General features: G+C 32.3%; 1 pseudogene; it reads right to left on the bottom strand.

Moving 5' to 3' along the window:
- Positions 1 to 327: 327 nt before the first annotated feature.
- On the bottom strand, positions 328 to 1,252 carry LOC120267266 (annotated as a pseudogene).
- Positions 1,253 to 9,453: the final 8,201 nt, after the last annotated feature.

The raw sequence follows: 9,453 nt of genomic DNA, 5'->3' as shown, positions 1-9,453 counted from the left end.
TTGGATTTCATCAACCGTCTCAAGATATGTGTTCCAATGTTGCATCAAAATAGGCATTTTTTTAATGATAAACCAACGTCCAAAGTTCATTCCACCAAATATAATTGTGCTCTACAAAAATTCTATGGCACTCACTCGAATGACAAAGAAGAATCATTTTATGTGGGGAAGGACAAAACCACTCACAAATCACAAAAAAAACCATAATGTTTGATGCTGTTGAAAAACTATGACACCAGATTAACAAAAGGGTATAAAAATAATCTAACAAAGAATCACACCACAAAAGAAGCTCACATTCACTCCAAATAGCCAAACACCATGAGACTTAACTAAGCAGATGCACATTTCTTAAAGTATCAACTTTACTTGCAAAAGAAGCCAAGGCATTAGCATGTACAGGGAAGAGAGAGCCTAAAAAATGGGTTGTATTTGCTGACCATAGAGTGACATCAGATGAGAAAAGGTTAGTCAAATCTGTGTCTTGACTTCATTGGTTTCCTTGGGAGGGAGATACTACTGCTTGACCGAAAATATGAACCGTCTTTGGCATAGAAGGAGGTACCTGAGGACTAGGTGATAATATCAAGTTATAGATGCAATTATAGACAGTCATGGAATCCTCTCGATCTTCTTTCAAGGGCAAAGCTTTCAGAAATACAGTTAACACTTGGTTAAGAGGAACAGATTGGGGCTGCACCATTATCATTATTGCATCTGCACCAGCATCATTGTCTTTTGTAGCATTATCAGGTTCAGAATGGGCAGAGAGCACGGAGCACATCTCCATAATATTTTAAGGCAGTGGTGATTCCATTTTTACACAAATTTTCAACATAGAATGCAGTATTTCTCATGTTAGTTGCATCTGGTGAAGCTAATTATTTCAGTGCCAATGGCATCTCTTATACGCATTCCATCAAAATTATCAAATACCATCTGTGCATCAACCAAACATCGTGTACATCCCAATCGAAGAGTTTGTAATATACAAATCAGACTCAAATCCAGCCTCCAAAACACGCCCATGAAGAGCCTGTGCCATGTTGAGATCGCCAGCACCCAAACAAGCATGTTCCAGACCGGTACGAACGAGGCCAATCCATTTTTTTATTACTAGGCCCTGCACCTGCCGACCCTTGTCAAAGAACTCAGGGAGGTAGAGAGCGCTGAGAACACTCGTTAGCACGAACTCATTCATTTGGCTCTCCTCTCTAGCCAGCATCAGTTGGAACCACTGGAAAGCCTCCATGCCAGGTTTCTTTTCGGCAGTTTACCCTGAAATCATAACCGTCCACAGGACCGAATTTTTCTGCGGCATTTTATCAAACACCTTCCTCGCATCAGAGAGCAGCCCCATCTTAAAGTACATGCTGAGAAAAGAGCTACCCACATAGACATCACCGCAGCTCCCACTTCTCACAGCAACCCAATGAACCTCTCTCCCACGGAATACATCACTGACATTGGAAACAACGGTGAAGACTCCAGCGAAGGTGAAGGCATTTGGAAGGACATGCTTTGCCCTCATCCTCTGGAAAAGGTAGAGAACGACAGGGGCGAGGTTGGGTAGGTGGCCGCACTTGGCGTACATGTTTATGGCACTGTTGGAGAGGAAGTTATCGACCCAGAGACCAGATTTGACGATGTAGGCGTGGAGAACGAGGAAAGGAAGATCGACGGTGACAGGGGATTTCTGGGAGTTCATCTCAGCATTGATTAAATCGCGATCAGCAACGGAGAGGGAAGGAATTAGGGTTAGGGTTATAGCTTTCTCCCTAAAAAGCTCGGCTAGGAAGAGAGGGAGATCAGGCGGGCAAAAAGAGGGTGAGGGGCGAGGGGCGAGGCCGACATCGAGGAGATCGCAGGGGCGAGGTCGGAAGAGGACTAGTGAAGAAGCGGCCGTGGAGGGAAAATGGCTAAATCGTTTTATTTTTTTATATTATTTTTAACTATTATTATTATTTATATATATATATATATTTATATTCTTAAATTTTTTTTATGGAATATATATTAATATGTAATACTTATATTACTCGTTTATTTGTCTTTATTTTTACTTCTTATAACTCCCATCCTCACACTCCCTCAAAACTAGGTTTACTTATGTCACCTTTGAAGCTTCACGACGAATAAAAAAATTAAAATAAAAAGAAGGGGTTCTACGGCTTTCTATATCCATAATAAAAAGATAACCTTCTGCTTTAGACAATCAAAATCGTCATTTTTTGTCTCCTTTTTAAAGAGAAGAATCCTCCCTTTTTTTTTTTCCTTCTTGCCCCTTTTTAAAAGATTTTCTCGGTCTTATCTTCAATCCCAATCCAATTTGCCTCGGGATATGTGTTTGAGTGCCTCAGGATTTGCACTTTCTCAAGTTAGGATCGCCTCGGGATGTGTATTTGGGCTATCCTGAGACTTGAGATATTTGTTCTCAAGGGCAATTTTGTAATTTAAATTTTACCTCGAGATAAGTTCTCTGGGGAAATTTTGTAATTTGCATTTTTTTTTTGTATTATTTGCCTCGAGATTTGTATTCTAGTCCAAGACAACCAAATAATTTATTTTAAAGGGGAAATCCAAAATCAATTAAGATTAGGACATTTAAATTTTAATTCTAAATATATATACGTAAAGATTAAGATATATTTAAATTTTAATTAAATTGGAATTTGGGTTATATTAAGATATATGTTATATTATTTAAATATAAACAGTGCTCTAGTTTTTTTCTTAATAGGTTTTTTTAATTGTTTTATGATTGACTACATTATATTTCCATTAGGTGTGAGTAAATATGCCTTTTTAGGTTATTGATCTCCAGGGAAGTTAGAATTCTAGTTTCTTTTAATTGTTTTATGAATATAATTTACTTTGAATGCTTTTAGTTTTGTTCATAATGATTAGTATATTTTATCCTTTTTGGTTGCTAATAATAATAAGTTCTAATTTAAACAATTGATTAACATATATGCATATATTTTCTATAGAGAAGTGATGGCATCTCAAAGTGGTAATTCTTCTACTCATGTTGGTAGTAGTTAATCCACTATAGGAATTGATGGCTCATTAACTCCACTTGATTCTCCTTTGGAGTCACAAAATGAGTCACCTATAGACACTCCTACTCAAGTTAGTGAAGAAACGACACAAGTTGGTGAGAAGAGATTGAAATCAATTGTTTGCCAACATTTTAAAAAGATCATAGTTGGTGAATCCAATAAAGCGGAATGCAATTATTTTAAGAAATTACTCGAAGGAGGAAGGAAGAATGGAACATGATATTTGCATGATCATCATAAACTTTGCAAAATGAGGCCTTTTAACAACATAAGCCAAAAAACATTAGGACCCGTTTGGTATGAGTGAAAGTAACAACTTTCCCTGCAAAGTAACGGGAGTGAATCACTTTCACTCGTTGGTTTCTTAAAAATAGTTAGTCTCTTTGCAATCACTTTCCTTTTGACTATAGAAAGTGATTCACATGGGGGGTGGTGTGAAAGTGATTACAAGGTTGGGTGGAAAATTTTGATTATTGTTAAATTACTATATTACCCTCTTATCAAATAAAAATTCTTCCTTGTTTTTTTAAAAAAAAAACTCTAACGCATTGTTGGATGATATCAATCATGACAATATTAAAAAAAAACTGTATAATGGACAAAAGTTGAGGAACGCATGGTGATTTAAAGCTATATATTATTTTTAGTGTATTAAAAAAATATAAAAACTATATTTTAAAAAAAAAATCTAAAAATATTTTACGAAGAAAAGGTTAATTATTATATGGATTAAGTTAGTATGTCATTAGAGTTTATTAAAAATCCATTTTTTATAACTAAAATAACTTAGGGTAATATTGAGAATAAACATAACTTTACATAGCAAATGCCTTCATACCAAATGGAGAAATTAAGTTTGCATGCAATTTAATTACAATTTTCATTGCATACACCAAACACTGTAATATTACTTTGCAGGGAGAGTAATTGCATGCAAAATCTTTCCCTGCAAAAGCTTTACATGTAATTACTTTCCCTGCAAACTACCAAACGGACCCTTAGTGCAACAACAATGGAAGGCGGATGGGAAAATGCGTGTAAGCAATTACAAATTTGACCAAGAATCTTCAAGAAAGGATCTTGCTTCTTCTCGGAATGCAATTAGAAATGATATCATGAAGATATATGCTAATGAAAAATCTAAGATAATGGACCCTTTGAAGAAGAATTTAAGTAGGGTTGCAATAACTACCGATATGTGGACGTCTTCAAATCAAAAGAAAGGATTTATGGCTATCATGGGTCATTTTATTGACAACAATTGGAATTTGCAAAGTTTGGTTTTAAGGTATGTTTAATAGTTTATTTATTAAATTTATTTTGCATTATTAGAATTATAAAATTAAGCTTATATGATATTATGTTTCTTATAGTTATGCAATTTTTCTTAACTTATTAGGTTTTTTTATGTGCCTTGTCCACATACATCGGCCATTCTCTCTAAGGCCATCTCCAATCCAAAACTCTATATTTGAAGTTTCAATACTGAAAAATACAGTTTCTACAGTGAAACTGAAAATACAGTTTCTACAGTGAAAGTTTCTCCAACCACTATCTCTATTTTTATCTCTAAAATAAAATATTTTAAAAATTTTCTTCTCATTTCATAATTTATATATTCATACTATCAAAAAAAAATTAATTATCTTTATATATTTTTCACTTTTAACCATTGAATTTATATATTATACTATTTAAAATAAAATTTTAATTTATATATTTACTATAAATATTTATTAAAATATAAAATAAAATTTGATTGATATAAAAATACAAATACAAAAAAAAGAAAATTTTAATTAAAAGTTAAATAATGTTGTGCATAATAATTTAATTAAAAGTAAAAAAATAGAAAACAAACATAATTAAAAAAAAATCAAAACAGAAATCAATAAGTTATTAATTTAATTAAAATATAAAATTATAAATATAAATTTTATAAAAATAAAAAATAGAAAACAATAGAAATCAAAACTGAAAAAAAAAATAACATTGTTATAGTGACACGCAAGATATTGCGTGTCATTGTAACAAATTTCAAATTTGGCGCAGGTTGTTGCGCTGGGTTGGAGCAACACTTGCACCAAATTTGAAGAAAATCTTCAGATATGGAGCTAGGTTGGAGATGCACTGGAACATAGAAAACAAAAATTTTCACTTTGACAGTTGATAATTGCACTACTAATGATGATGTGGTTGACATATTAGTGTCTAAGCTCAATCCTAATCATCTCTTGTCGCGTGGAAAATTGATTCGTATGCGTTGTTGTGCACATATTTTGAATCTAATTGTTTAAGATGGGTTAAAGATTATAGATGATGGAATAGAGAGGGTTAGAGATAATGTTGCTTTTTGGATGGCCACACCAAAAAGGCTACAAACTTTCAAGGAAAATGTGCAAATTTTGAACATAAATTATTCCAAACAATTGATACTTAATTGTAAGACTCGATGGAATTCTACATATTTGATGCTTAGTGTTGTTTTGAAATATAAAAATGTTTTTTATCATTTATAGCAAACGAACCCACATTTTATCTCTACACCAGCTGAAGAAGATTGGATGTTAGACGAGGAGATTTGTAAAAAGTTGCACATGTTTTATATCTCTTCAAATGCATTTTTGGGGAGAAAATATCCCACATCCAATGTTTTCCTTCCATTGATGTGTGAGATTAAAGTTTCTTTGAGCACTTGGGTTAAATCTCCTATTGAAACTATTAGAATATGGCCACAAGTATGTCAATAAAATTTGATAAATATTGCGAAACGGTTTGTGGAATCCTTGGAGTAGCTACCATGCTTGATCCAAGATATAAGTTGAAATTAATGGAATATTTTTTTCCTCATCTTTATGGGTATTTATCTGATTATGAAATTCAAAGGATTACAAATTATTGTTATGACTTGTTACATGAATATGAAAGTTCTACACAAATTAGCAAAATTATCTGGCAAACTTCATGTAATGGGCCAAAGGAGAATGATATTATTAATTCAAGCTTCCTTGATGGTTTTGATTTCTATATGAGTGATTCAAATAAAAATATATTGAAGTCGGAGTTAGATCATTATTTGGAGGGAAAAGTCTTGTCAAGAACTCCGGATTTTGACATTTTAGCTTGGTGGAAAAGTTATGGACTCTGTTATCCGATTTTGCAAATGATTGCTAAAGACATCTTGGCTATTCTAATTTCTACAGTGGCTCTGCTTTTAGTACTGGTGGTAGGTTGGTGAGTCCTCATCGTAGTAAGCTTCATGTGAATACTTTGGAGGCATTGATGTGCACACAAAGTTGGTTGTTGAAAGATATTGAAGGTAATCAAATTTACTTGCAAAAAATTATAATTGAATATTATTTTGTTTTATAGGTGAGTGTTCCAAAAAAGAAGATGCATATGGAACTATTAATGAAGATTTTGAGACTGAAGAAGAGTTGAAATAAATAAAGGTATATTTTAATTATACAATGTGGTCATATAAAATAATATGTGGTCATCATGGGAGTTGCATTTAGATGATTGACCTTGAATTATAAAATCATGTTTTATTACTAATATTGTGTCTCATCACAATTTATTATGGCATATCATTTGTTTAAATCACTGATGAGCTCTTGTAACTTTTGCTTGCATATGGATCTTGCGGCCTTGTGCTCTTTCTGGTAAAACTTAATGTAAGGTTACTCTGCATTTTGAGCAGGTTGTCATGGTGTTTCAAGTGCTTTGTTAAGTTTATGATCTAAGGTTTTTGTTTTATGTTTGCTTTTACCTTTTCTATTTAACTATGTATGGGAGATGTTAAATTTGGCTTATTTTCAGATGTTTTCAATACTCATTTGGCCAACTGTATTATTTCCATTCTCAAGTTCTTGAAAAGTTGGGTTTTCTTTTATTCATGTTCTTTGGTTAAACTATCCATTTGCTTGGATTCAGCTTGACTTTTTCAGTCTAGTGGTTGTGATTGGGTGGGAAAAGCCACAAATATATTTTATTAGTGACATTGATTCAACAGAAATTTTTTTGATTGATTATTGTTTTTTGATGACATAATTTAATTATAGGTTGATGAATGCCATGTTTACTGTGATATATCAGATGAAAGCTTATCCTGTTTTGGATAATAAGTCTTGATTTTATTAGATTTTGATTTGCTAATGAATATTCTTTGAAGAAATTTGCATTTCCAGTTGATTTTTGTGTTTTTATTGATTCCTTTGAACTATTGAATGTTTTATTTTTTTTATTTCTATTATTTGACTTGTCTAACATGATTCTGTTTTTGCTTTTTAGGGTGTTTTCTTTTTTTGTACCAAGTAGAGTTGTCGAATTTTCATTGAGTTGTGGGAAATTTATAATATAATATAAATTTTATATTAAATAATAATAATCTAATTTATTAATCAGGGCTGGGGAATCCCAAAACCCGAAAAATCCCCGCGGGGTCGGAGTTGAGGATGGGAAAAAAAATCTCCTCGTATTTGGGTTTAGGGCCGGGGTCGGGGATGGGAGTGGAAAATCGGGGCCAAGGCCAGGGAATGTGTCCCCCGGTGAATCCCCACCCCATTGACATCCCAAGTCATTTGTGTGAAAAAAGAGAAAAAAAAAAACAGAAAGAGCTACCACTTTTAATGTGAAGCTGCTTTCGAAAAATCAGATACTAGGTATACCTTATTAGGAGAAAGGGCTACCTCAAAGGATGTGTGAAAGCTAATATTCCATATATTAAAAAAAAACAAAAACAAAGAAAAAAAATTGATGATGAAGTGGAAAAAAAAAAGGCCAAATATACATAAGAAAATAAGTTTGGGTGTTCACTTAGAAGTTAGGTGAGTTCTTATTTTTTGAATAAACCAATAAGGGTTAAAGGATAGTGAAGTAGTAAAGACTGGACATACTCAGACATGTATAGAACCTTAAATGTGGTAAGATTTGCCCTACATTTGAAATTGTAGACCATGCTTAAAATTTCTTTTTTGTGGGTTTGAAAAATTCAACTTTGAGGCAGGAGTTTCATTTAATGTTGCCGTAAGTCATATTGAGTTATTTTTCAACTCTATATTCATGATGCTTTTTTTTCTCTTTCTTTTGTTAGAGGGTGAACAAAACTCTATGTTTGGGTGTATTTGATGAGTATAATTTGCACTCAACTCATGATGAATAAAATGTGAATTCTTTAAATCAATTTTACTCATAATCTTATTGTTATTGTATTGTAGGAATGAAAGAAAATGATTTAAAAGAAGGACATATCAAAAGCACAAAAATTAGACAAAAAAGGAACAAGTTTCACTAAAGAGTGAACAAGCAAAATGGAAAGTCTACCGCCTAGAAAGTAGCTAGCATGTAGCACCTAGGCGCTATAACATTAAGAGATGCAAAACAAAAAATGTAGTGCTTAGGCGCTACACTCTTTGGCGCGTAGGTACTACCCTAATATTCAAGTTATAAAGGGACCATGGTTAGAGACTAAAGGAGGAGAATTTCCAAGAAGAAAAGGTCGAGATTAAAAATTCGGCGAAGATTGATTTCAAACTTTTAGTTTTTAGTTGTTCCTTCTTTATGTGTTTATAAACCCTGTTAATATACCGATCTTTGCAATTATCATGTTCTACATACCTTTTTTCTAAGGTTTCAGTGTAGCTGGACTATAAAAACCTAGATTCGTCTTTGTTTAATTTAATTGATGCTTGTTTCAATGTTATGTTAGATATTTTAATCTATACTTAATGCTTGTGATTGCTTGATCAAAAATTGCATGAATGATAATTCAATTTGAGACCAAGAGGTGATAATTGAGTTAAGTCTTGATTGAAATATTATACAATCATCATAAGATAGTGATATTTATGAGATTGTATAAATCATTATAAATTTCTAGAGATTAATAAGTTTCATAGATACATAGTTATCTCATAGATATGTTAACTTATCTAATGGAATATGTTGTTGATGCTTGAGAAAAATCAATAGTTAATTTAGAGAAATTTGATGACAACATAAGAAATAAGCATTGACTGATTGAACTAGATGATCTAGGTGGAATTAGTTTTGGTAACTCAGAAACCCTAGAATATCTAAGCATTGATTTCTCTTTGTCTAACTATCTTTCTCTATTCATTGAATTAGATCTTTCTAAATTAAATCTTTTCAATTTTATTAATCAAGTAGAATTAGGATTAGAGTAATTTTGGTAGTTAATAAACTCAATCCTCATGGGACGATACTCTCTTATCATTATATTACTTGTTTATGATAGTGTATACTTGAGCTATAAACATTGCACACACACTTGTCCTCCTATAGTGTAAGTTTAGTTCTTTCTATTTCAAGTAAAACATTCCACATAATTTTTTCCTCTACCTTAGCATATTATTACTTATACATCTTA

This window comes from Dioscorea cayenensis, chromosome 8 (genome assembly GCF_009730915.1).
Source record: "Dioscorea cayenensis subsp. rotundata cultivar TDr96_F1 chromosome 8, TDr96_F1_v2_PseudoChromosome.rev07_lg8_w22 25.fasta, whole genome shotgun sequence".
NCBI classification, from domain to species: Eukaryota; Viridiplantae; Streptophyta; class Magnoliopsida; order Dioscoreales; family Dioscoreaceae; genus Dioscorea; species Dioscorea cayenensis.
Note: the sequence above shows the minus strand (reverse complement) of the source record. Positions and strands in the feature narration are given on the sequence as shown.